Raw genomic sequence first — 12,076 nt, 5'->3', positions numbered from 1 at the left:
TTGTAGAATAATCTCTATGTTTTCCTGCATCTTCCCATTCTGGCTTAAAATTCCTTAAAGCCTTGAAAAACTTTTCCCTCACTCCTGTATCTGTATGACTTAGAACAATGAGGGGAAAAAAAAAACAAAGGAAGATATTATAAATTTACAAATTTATAATATATGCTGTATACTTCTGGGCATATAGTCCATAGGATGGCAAAGAGTCGGTCACAACTGAGCAACTAATACTTTCACTTTCACTGGGCATATAAGCTCCTTCAAAATAAATAATGGTTGTGTTGAGAGTAGTTGCAGCAATTGTAGCAATCATGAGTATCTGAAAAACATAACAACTTTAAAGAATTTTAACAAAATATTTTATGCTACTAAGAAATATTATCCAAAATGTGGAAGAGATTTGGAAAAAGATGATTCAATGTCTTTTTAAAATTATATTGGAGTATTGTCTCACAGGTCTGTCTACGAATCATTTAGTTCCCCTCAGTGAATGCACTTCTGACTGACATACTATTCGCTATTTATTAGAACCATGACTCTGTAAAATTGTATGTTTGGAGTTGGGTTTTTCTGGTAGACATGCAAATTCCTTCTGTCTGGTAGAAGAGCTATCTATAAAGCTCACGAATTTGATGCCCTGTGGTTCAGTCACCCCAACATCCCCGCTTTCATCCCCGCTTTCAGTGTCTGCATTTACTCTGTTTCTCTATTTCTGCCTTTGAACTGGTTTTAGCACCTGCTGGTGCCCTCATGAATGAGTGAAATATATCTTTGACATGTTTTCATTATATGTTTATATGAGAGGCATATTTTTTCATGTTTTGTAAATTATACTTTCACAGTCCTTAATGAGAGGTGGGAAAAAAGTACCTATCCTAATATTATAGATGAGAAACTAAGGCTTAAAAAGTTTGAATTAACCCAACACAAGGTTTTTGGAGTGCACAGTGATGGCAGGTTTCAAAAGTCTCTTTTTTAAAAAATTGATTTTTATTGAAGTATGGTTGCTTTACGATATTGCGTTAGTTTCGACTCTACAGCAAAGTGAACCAGCTATACCTATACATACATCCCCTCTCTTTTGGACTTCCTTCCCATTTAGGTCACCACAGGGCATTGAGCAGAGTTCTCCAAGCTAGACAGCAGGTTCTCATTACAATAGAGTACCAATGAGATACTCTATTTTATACAGAGTATAAAATACAAATAGTATCTCTAAGTACCAATAGAGATACTCTATTTTATACAGAGTATCAGTAATGTATATATGTCAATAAGTCTAAGTCTCTTGACTTCAGAAACACATGTATGTACAGGAATTTTGGATGTGGCTGAGAATGTGTCAGATGGTAATTCCCAGCAGGGAAGAGTGAGAATGTTGAAAACACGCATCATTGAATATGTGATTTTGCCAATTGTTGGCCCTGATAAATAATCTAAGAACTATTTCAGGATCACATTCTTTCCATTGTCTATACATTTTAAGTTCTAGGCCACCACAGTGGCTCAAAAATTCAACTTTTCCTGCACCCATTCTAGCAATGGTCTGGGCATAAATGACTGTTAGTAGGAAGGTAAGAAAAGGAGAGAGAGGGAGAAAAGGAAAGAAAGAGAAGGAAAGAAAGTAAGAAAGAAGGAGATCTATGATCTGCCTTCTTTAATAATATTATATTTCTATTGCTTTGTTTTCCCTCTGGGACATTTCTATGAATGATACAGACAGTAAGGGATTGTGCTGTAAGTGATATTTGTGGGTGATGGACAGGAGAGAGCAATCCTAAACTAACTAAACATCTCTTTTGTTTGTTTGTTTGTTTTGAGAAATGATGCCTTTGTGGAATTAGCTGTATTACTTGAGAAGAAAAAAAAATCATTGTGAGTTTTTTTCCTTACTCTATCTTTGATCTGACTGAAGAGATTTATGTTTATGAAAATCTATTCCCTAAGGATAAAGAGAGGAAGAAAGAGGTCTAAGATGTTCATGTAATTAATATTAAACAGTATGTGCTTTTAAAATAGAATTTAATTTATTTACTTTTTTGACTATGCTGGGCCTTCGTTACTGTGCAGGCTTTCTCTGGTTGTGGTGAGCGGGGGCTACTCTCTAGCTGAGGTGCGTGGACTTCTCGTTGAGGTGGACTTCTCATTACGGCGGTCTCTCGCTGCAGCTTGGGCTCTAGGGCAGGTGGGCTCAGTAGTTATGGCTCCTGGGCTCTAAAGCACAGGCTCAATAGTTGTGGGGCCTGGGCTTAGTTGCCCCGCAGCATGTGAGATCTTCCCAGACCAGGGATCGAACCCGTGTCTCCTTCATTAGCAGGTGGATTCTTTACCACTGAGCCAGCCGGGAAGCCCCTTAAAGTGCTTTTAGAAATAGTTTTTTGGCCAAGTAGCTCAATATCATTTCACATTTAATTACTATCTGCTGTATAAACGATGCTACATGGAATATCAACTCCATGCCTTGTGCCTCTTGAGGTGCTTGAAACGTGATATTCCACTGAATCTAAAGAGCAATGTCATAAAGTAGTGGGAGACATTCTATTTGATCAGTGAGGGAGCTGAAGCTCAGAGTGTTATCTTACGCAGCCTGTGCATAATTACAAAACCAGAAATGGATTACAGTGACACACATATATCCAGTACCAAGCTTAGGATAGTTCATATCTTCCTTTGCAGGGAGCTCAGAATTGGGAGGGAAACCCGTGGAGAAGTGAAGAAGAAAGATAGCATCCTAACAGGTCATACCAGCCAAAGTGACCTAATGATTCAACAGGGTACAAGGTGTTGTGTTCTCCCATCATGATCTGTCTCAGGCCCAAACTGAACTCTTTTTGTATTTAAACAAAGAGTCACATAATGATCATTTCTTTTCTTATCTTGCATAGTTCACATGCACAATATGTGCCAGGCAAGGTGAAATAGCACAAGGGTATAGAATAAATTCTATGAAATCATATGAGAGTAATTTGGTAGGACATACTGAAAACATTATAACCCAAATATGCTGAAAACAAAGATTTGGAGAAAACTATGCCAGGAAAATTATAATCAAAACAAGTGGTACGACAATATTAATAACAATTTAAGGGAAATTTATTTTGTACAAGGAACACTATTTTCTACCATTAAAAAGAATGCATAACCCACAAATGATCATGCGCATGTACACACTTAACAATGTCAACTAAATATAAAGAAACAGATAATGGACATACAAGGATAAATTTACAGATATAGTTAGGACTAAATACATTGCTTGGGAACCTGGTCAAGCAGAAAATGGTATTATTAAGCATATGCATGATTTGAAGGGCTTCCCCGGTGGCTCAGTGTTAAAAAATTCACCTGCCAATGAAGGAGATGTGGGTTCGATCCCTGGGTTAGGAAGATTGCTTGGGGAAGGAAATGGCAAGCCACTTCAGTATTCTTGCCTGGGAAATCCCATAGACAAAGGATCCTGGTGGGCTATGGTCCATGTGGTTGCAAAAAGTCAGACACAATTTAGCAGCTAAACAACAGCAACATGATTTGAAATACATAAGTAATTTTATAGGACATGTAAAACCTACTCCCAAGCAACAAAAAAATTAAATGACGACACATGCAAACTAAGTCAAGATAGTGTTAATAGAATAATAGATGGGGAGTCCATTAGGCTAGAATAGAAAATCTGTGCATATATGCTGTTTTCTTGCTCTTCATTATGTGTTTTCAATAGGGAGCATCTTCCTGTTCTGCTTTGATCAATAACATAGTAAAATCACACTTCTGAAGACTTCAAGTTTGGTACTTCATTTCATCAGATTCCTATCAGCTATTTATTCTTCCAGCGTTTTTATCGAGTGCTTTCTATTTGCAGGATCACAGGGCCAGTGGTAATAGTAGGCACTAAATAGACCCTTTTCTCCTTTGCTTTTCGCTTCTCTTCTTTTCACAGCTATTTGTCAGGCCTCCCCAGACAGCCATTTTGCTTTTTTGCATTTCTTTTCCATGGGGATGGTCTTGATCCCTGTCTCCTGTACAATGTCATGAACCTCAGTCCATAGTTCATCAGGCACTCTATCTATCAGATTTAGTCCCTTAAATCTATTTCTCACTTCCACTGTATAATCATAAGGGATTTGATTTAGGTCATACCTGAGTGGTCTAGTGGTTTTCCCTGCTTCCTTCAGTTTAATTTAAAGATATGCAGATATGAAGATGACACCACCCTTATGGCAGAAAGTGAAGAGGAACTAAAAAGCCTCTTGATGAAAGTGAAAGTGGAGAGTGGAAAAGTTGGCTTAAACCTCAACATTCAGAAAACGAAGATCATGGCATCTGGTGCCATCAATTCATGGGAAATAGATGGGGAAAGAGTGGAAACAGTGTCAGACTGTATTTTTTTGGCTCCAAAATCACTGCAGATGCCGATTGTAGCCATGAAATTAAAAGACACTTACTCCTTGGAAGGAAAGTTATGACCAACCTAGATAGCATATTCAAAGGCAGAGACATTACTTTGCCAACAAAGGTCCGTCTAGTCAAGACTATGGTTTTTCCAGTAGTCATGTATGGATGTTAGAGTTGGACTGTGAAGAAAGCTGAGTGCCGAAGAATTGATGCTTTTGAACTATGGTGTTGGAGAAGACTCCTGAGAGTCCCTTGGACTGCAAGGAGCTCCAACAAGTCCATTCTAAAGGAGATCAGCCCTGGGTGTTCTTTGGAAGGAATGATGCTAAAGCTGAAACTCCGGTACTTTGGCCACCTCATGCAAAGAGTTGACTCATTGGAAAAGACTCTGATGCTGGGAGGGATTGGGGGCAGGAGGAGAAGGGGACGACAGAGGATGAGATGGCTGGATGGCATCACCGACTCGATGGACATGAGTTTGGGTGAACTCCGGCAGTTGGTAATGGACAGGGAGGCCTGGTGTGCTGCGATTCATGGGGTTGCAAAGAGTTGGACACGACTGAGCGACTGAACTGAACTGAACTGAAATAGGCCCTTCTGTGTCCGATGCCCTCAATGAGTTAGTAGTAACTCATTTGGGAAGAGATACTGGTTAATAGAAAATAATAATTTCTAAATGTGAACTAGAGAAGAAATACCTAAAACCAGGATGAACTGGAGATAGGAGAGGTCAGGAAAGCTTTCTTGAGAACTTGCTGCCTCTTTTGGAAGGAAAGGTCCTGATTACTTGGTGGACAGGAATATGAAAGACACTCCGTGGGTATGGTATCTGATAGCCTGCCTTCACCAAAGGGTTAGAAAATCAGCTCAGATAATATTAATCTATGTTTTCCCCCATTAAACCTCTTATCTGTAGCCTGAAATTACCCTTTTAAATTTAAGGTTGGGTCATCATTTCCGACTTAATTCTCTTTTTCCAAAGGGGACCCCACAGACATGGCTGTAGCCCCAAAGTCTGCCTATTCCATTGATTGCCCTTCCAGCACCAGAATGCTCTAGAAGGGATGGGAGGTTAAATTATTCCATACTTATTCATTGGTTTTCCTGGGGAAGAGGGGTTGAAAAGGTTTTAGTTTCTACTTTCAAATCTGTCCAGATCTTTGATCCTCTGATCTCTAAGGAAAACTTGCACTGGAGTTTCCTACTCAAGTCTCAGGTCTGGCCTCGTGCCATCCTGTTTTAGGGTCAACTGAAGATTCATCTGTTCCTGACAGTACTGCAACTTAATGATATGAGGTCTAGAAAGCAAACATAATGGAAGCTTTTTTTTCAAGCAGTGGAGGATCTCGAAATACCCACTGGTTTTCTCTACAGATATTATTATTGTTATTGATATTACTATTTTATGGTTGTTGTGCTAATCTACGCTCTCACCAGCAGGAAATATGTGAAAGCGAAAGTCATTCAGTCGTGTCCAAGTCTTTGTGACGCCATGGAATTCTCCAGGCCAGAATACTGGAGTGGGCAGCTGTTCCCTTCTCCAGGGGATCTTCCCAACCCAGGGATCGAACCCAGGTTTCCCTCATTGCAGGCAGGTTCTTTACCAGCTGAGCCACAGGGGAAGCCCATTATTATTGTACATTATTATATAATATACAGCAATAATAGTTTGCACACTAATGTACAATGTACCTAGAGCATACACCTAAGTGATTTCACGTTATGTCTATCACAAACCTGTGAGCAAGTATTTGCTACCCCATTTTCAAATGAGAATGGAGTTTATGTCAAATAATCAATTAGCTCAGTGCCAGTCATATAGCAACTTGGTGGTTAACACCTTAAATCTTTAACCCGAATTCCTTTATTCCTCCACAGTCATATATTTCTTTGGATCAATTCATAAAAAAAAAATAATAATCAGGATTTTTATTCCATTTAAAATTTTTTAAAATTTATTTTTCAATTGGTGGAAAATTGCTTTACAGTTGTGTGTTGGTTTCTGCCATATAACAAAGCAAATCAGTCATAATTATACATTTATATCCCTTCCCTCCTGAGCAATAAATGAGGATTTTATTAAACAATTTTAATTTATTCTTAAGAGATATTCAAATGCATTTTAGAAAACATATGATTTTTTTCTCACAATTTCTGTTGTGTAAACATGGCCAATGAGAGCACATCTTCAGTATTTCCAAACAGCTCTTTGGAAGGTATAATCTGTTTTCCTTTATTATTTTAGGATATCTTGTCCCAGCAGCAAGCTCTCGTACAGTTTATATATATATATATACATACATACATACACACATATATATATATACAGTTATATATATGCACAGTTTATATATATACATATATATATACATACATACATACACACATGTATATATATACACAGTTATATATATGCACAGTTTATATATATACATATATATATATATATCATATAAAAAGAGATGTTATTGTCTGTGCAGCAATACGATTCTCAATGAGAGAGGAAATTTAAAAGCAGAAGTGATAAAAACAAAATGATTACATCTCTCTGGGCATGAACACTGGCAATACCTGATAATCTTGAAAGACATTTAGTTCTGTCCAATAAATATTTGTATCTGTCCGATGGAAACATTTCTTATTATTTTTGAATTAGTCATGACCAGGTTTTACATGTAAGTAAATTTAATGCTTGTTAGGAAAGTGAATTTGAAAGCTCTGGAGGTGTTACACAAAACTCTGTTAATTGGCTTTGCTAAGGCTCTTAAAGCTGTAGGACAGAATGTGGCAGTTTCCCTTTGAAAATGTGGCTGCTGCAACTCTTGACACTGCCCCCTGGCACCCGAAAAGAAGCATGAACAACTTGGCTCCATGTAAAGGAGCCTGTAGACACTGAGAATATGACTTAGTGTGTTTATTTGAATATTGCAGAAATCATAATTATAGGAAGACAACAGGCTAGTGCCTAGGCTCTCTAATTTTCAAAAAAAAAAAAAAAAAATCCAAACAATTCTGGTTCCTTATATAGCATACTCCTATTCAACAACCTCTCTGAATGGCAGGGAATCTGGTCTCAGCACCAAACGTTGTCATAACATTTAGATTCTTTTCCTATCTTCTTATATTACATCCCTCCAATAACTGTAATGAAGGAAGAGCATTCTCTTTCTATGGCTCGTCAGCAGGCGATGGTGGAAGTTCACCAAGCAGAAGCAGGTCAATAGGTACAATTTGTTCTTTAAGCAGGGTCTCAGTGATTAAGACCCCTCTCTCCCCTTTGCTGACTGTGGAATAATAAGAGACCTCCTATGTTCCAAATCCTTTTGTATCCTATTTTACTTAATAGTCATAGTAAGGTTGAAATGCAAGTTTGATTGCTCCCTCTTCAATGGTAAGTGCACTGAAGTTCAGAGCTACAGGCTATATGACTGATGTCACCCAGTTAGAGACAGGCTGGACTCTGCTCCAGTCTTGCTGAGTCCATAGGTCTCCCTAAGTCCACAGGTCTCCCTAATGCAAGGAAGAGCTGTGCTGCACCTGTTTGCATTAGGTCCTGTGCGGTGAACCCTTTGGCGCATGTACAGTTTAGTGCGGTTCACGTGGGTCACGTGTGTGTACTTGTATCAGTTGCTTTTGTTCGGGAAGGTGTTGAACCTAATCATTTGACAGTTTGAATGAAATTGATTAGTTCAATCAAGCTGACAGGAAATTCAAGGCTGTCACTAGAGCAAAAAAAAAAAACAAGAAGAAGAAGAAGAATGAAAATACCTGAAAGTAATTTGTGTAGCTACATCCTCATTGTACTTCACTTATGTTTATTTTGAAATGGCTTTCTGGATTTCCCACTGTACTTAGAATAACATCTGAACTTCCTGATGCCATTAAACTCCTTGAGGCTTGGCATGTCTACATAATCCCATTCTCCGCCCCTCATACCACTCTTCTTTGTTCTTGTATTCGAAGCTCAGGACCTTCTGGAGATTCTAGAATGTTCAAGAAGATTTACTGACTGCTTGCCTGTATTTTTTTTTTCCTTTTTCTGCTTTTTATTCTCTCCTCCCTTCTTTCCTTTTTTACCTTCTTCCTCCCTCCTTCCTTCCATTTCCCTTGATCATCTTTTAACAAATATTTTTTGAGAACTTTTATGTTCCAGATAAGAGATAATAAAGATTGCAGAATGGACAAAATGGAAAATGCTGACTTTGTATATCTTACAATCTTATACAATGAACAAGAATATTTTTAGTATGTTTAAGGAACATCAAGGAGTCAGAATTACTGGAGCAAAGTAAGAGAAAAGCATGGTAAGAAATAAGATATAAAGGGAGTAAGGGACTGCCAATGGTAAGGATTTTGAATTTTTTTCTAAGTGATGTATAAAGGCAATAGATATTTGGGCCAGAAAATGGATATACACTCACTGGCTGCTTTGCAAGGAATAAAATGTAGGAATTCAAGCATAGATGCAGAAAGCTCAGATAAGACATTTACTCTTATCCACATGAGATATGATGGTGGTGTGGTTTTATAGAGATGGAAAGTATAAGGATTTGGGAAGTATTGTAAAGATAGAGCCAAGATGACTTTTTTCCTTATTTTGCTTAAAAAAGAATGATTCAATCTTTTTGGCTATAACAAGGGGGTGAATTGTAGAATTTTTGCCAATATGAGAGGAGAAACAAATTTTTGGTGAAAATCAAGAATTTGTGAAATTCGAAATTTTTATTAGACATGCAAATGCTAATGTCAATAAGCTATCTAGAATTCACAGTGGCATGAAGGGCCGTACCTGTATATGGGAGTGTGAGAGTAAATCTGATCTTCCCACCTTGAGGCCTTTTACTCTGCCTGGAGTTTATTCTGGCTCTTATCTTTTTGGTCCTCTGTCATCCCTCGGATTTTAGCTTAAATTCCACGTTCTTAGAGATGTCTTCCCTTACCAAACCTTCCAAAGTGACCACCTTTTCCTCTTACATAACCTTGTTTACATCTATCTTTCTATTGATTTTTTGGTTGTGTTTTTGCCTTTTAATTGCTGTTGGTTTCTTTTCAGTTTCTTCAAACTTACTGCGCACTTTTGGCTTCCTAGTTTATCATCTACCCTCTCACAATGCTAGAAACCCTGTTAGGTCCAGAACATTACTATCTTATTTATTGTTGCATCAGTACTGGCCTAGCTCAGCTCCTGATGTAGCAAACACACACATATATCTGCAATAAATAGATATTGTTTCTATTCTTCTCATGACTTACTCTTTAAGTCTCTCAGTACTGGTTGTGCTCATCAGTTCAGTTCAGTTCAGTTGCTCAGTTGTGTCCGACTCTTTGCGACCCCATGAATCGCAGCACGCCAGGCCTCCCTATCCATCACCAGCTCCCGGAGTTCACTCAGACTCACGTCCATCGAGTCGGTGGTGCCATCCAGCCCTCTCATCCTCTGTCGTCCCCTTCTCCTCCTGCCCCCAATCCCTCCCAGCATCAGAGTCTTTTCCAATGAGTCAACTCTTTGCATGAGGTGGCCAAAGTACTGGAGTTTCAGCTTTAGCATCATTCCTTCCAAAGAAATCCTAGGGCTGATCTCCTTCAGAATGGACTGGTTGGATCTCCTTGCAGTCCAAGGGACTCTCAAGAGTCTTCTCCAATACCACAGTTCAAAAGCATCAATTCTTTGGCGCTCAGCCTGGTTGTGCTCATAGCCCGAGCCTATTCCGAAAAGGAGACGTAGCATGAACAGCCTGAAACTGACCTGCAGCCACGGTCTGGGATGGTCCATTTACTCTGAGGCTGGTGTCCCTTTGTGGTTGTTTGGGCAGGGCACCTCTGTGTAAATCCTTCCACTTCTCTCTAAAGCCTAGTTTCCTAGGCTTTCTTCAGAGAACCTGCAGTCTTTCTGTGAGATAGTCATTAAGTACACAATTACAATAGAATATGATAATTGCTAAAATTGTGGCTTTTCCTCAGAACTCTGTAAGGATAGAGAAGAAAGCACACCTACCTCTAATTTGGGATATAGACAGTGCTTCATAAGACAAGTTAATCCTTTAGCTGAGCCTATGATAATGAGACATTTCATAGGTTAAAGTGGTCTAATATAGCTCAAAATATGTGAGTTCTGTACAGAAAATGTCTAAATTCTAATCCCAGATCTTCCATTTATAACTTATAGCCTAGACCAAGTAACTTGAATATTTTAAGTCTCACTTTCCTCTTCTATAAGACATAAGCAAAAATATATACTCTCTAGGGTTTATTTGGAGAAGGCAATGGCACCCCACTGCAGTACTCTTGCCTGGAAAATCCCATGGATGGAGGAGCCTGGTAGGCTGCAGTCCATGGGGTTGCTAGGAGTCAGATGCGGCTGAGCAACTTCACTTTCACTTTTCACTTTCATGCATTGGAGAAGGAAATGGCAACCCACTCCAGTGTTCTTGCCTGGAGAGTCCCGGGGACCGGGGAGCCTGGTGGGCTGCCATCTATGGGGTCGCACAGAGTCAGACACGACTGCAGCGACTTAGCAGCATCAGGGTTTATTTAAGCATTACTATGATAGATGTATAGGCTCTAACACTTTGTCCCAAGTACATGCACTAAATACAGTATGAGTATAGTTGTCATCAATGGGAAACTATGATGAAAATGGAAGATTATGCAAAGGTACAGAAGGAAGAAAATCATATCATGTTTAGAAAACTGTGTTCCTCATTCTTTAGTTCTAAGTACAGAATACTAAGAAAATATGCTTAAGTTACTTTTACATATTTTTAATTATCTAATAAACTGTTAAGTTCCTTAAGGGAGAGAGATGCTTCTTCCTTCTGCTTAGCATATGGAAGCTTTATCTCATCTACTTTGCTTTAGATTTCTAGCTGGTTTTCCAGATTTGCAGAAAGGTCATATTTCATAGAATAGCAAATGCTTTCAAGTAAGGACAAACCATATGTGAACAAAGTATCCATCAGTTCTTTACCTTGAAAAAGATGCTAAGCTTTCTGAACTTCAGATTTGTTACTTGTGACTGGAAATATAATAGTACTTATTTCAGAGGGTGGTTTTATGGAGTTAGACATTATATAGAATTTGCTGCCTATGCTTGGTGGATAATATGATATAGTAGTAGTACAGCAGTAGTGGTAGTAATAGTAGTAGAAGCAGTAACAACAGCAGCAGTAGTAGCACTGGTAGTAGAAGCAGTAGTAATAGCAGTTGTTGCATTGCACTGAAATGTTTAATATCATTATCTGTACAGCAGTAGATCTGTACAGATGCATCATGGTAGAGATTTCTAGTGCTTATCCAAATCTTGTTCCTTTTCCTCCTGTGCTTCTGGAGTGATATTACACATTCCCAACCTCAGGTGGCTCAGTGGTAAAGAATCCACCTGCAATGCAAGAGATGTGGGTTTGATCTCTGAGTCAGGAGGATCCCCTGGAGAAGGAAATGGCAACCTGCTCCAGCATTCTTGCCTGGGAAATCTCATGGACAGAGGAACCTGGTGGGCTACAGTCCATGGGAATGCAAATGAGTCAGACACAAGTTAGCAACTGAACAACAACCCCTTGTGACTAGGCAGGACAAAGTGCTAGTTTTAGCCAATAAACTAGGCACAGAGTCTATGTATTTCATCTTGAGGCAAAAGTACAAAAGAGCCGGCAGGTGACCCTTCAATTCTCTCTTCCCTTAGTGA

Source organism: Bos indicus, chromosome 15, assembly GCF_029378745.1.
Source record: "Bos indicus isolate NIAB-ARS_2022 breed Sahiwal x Tharparkar chromosome 15, NIAB-ARS_B.indTharparkar_mat_pri_1.0, whole genome shotgun sequence".
NCBI lineage: Eukaryota > Metazoa > Chordata > Mammalia > Artiodactyla > Bovidae > Bos > Bos indicus.
Note: the sequence above shows the minus strand (reverse complement) of the source record.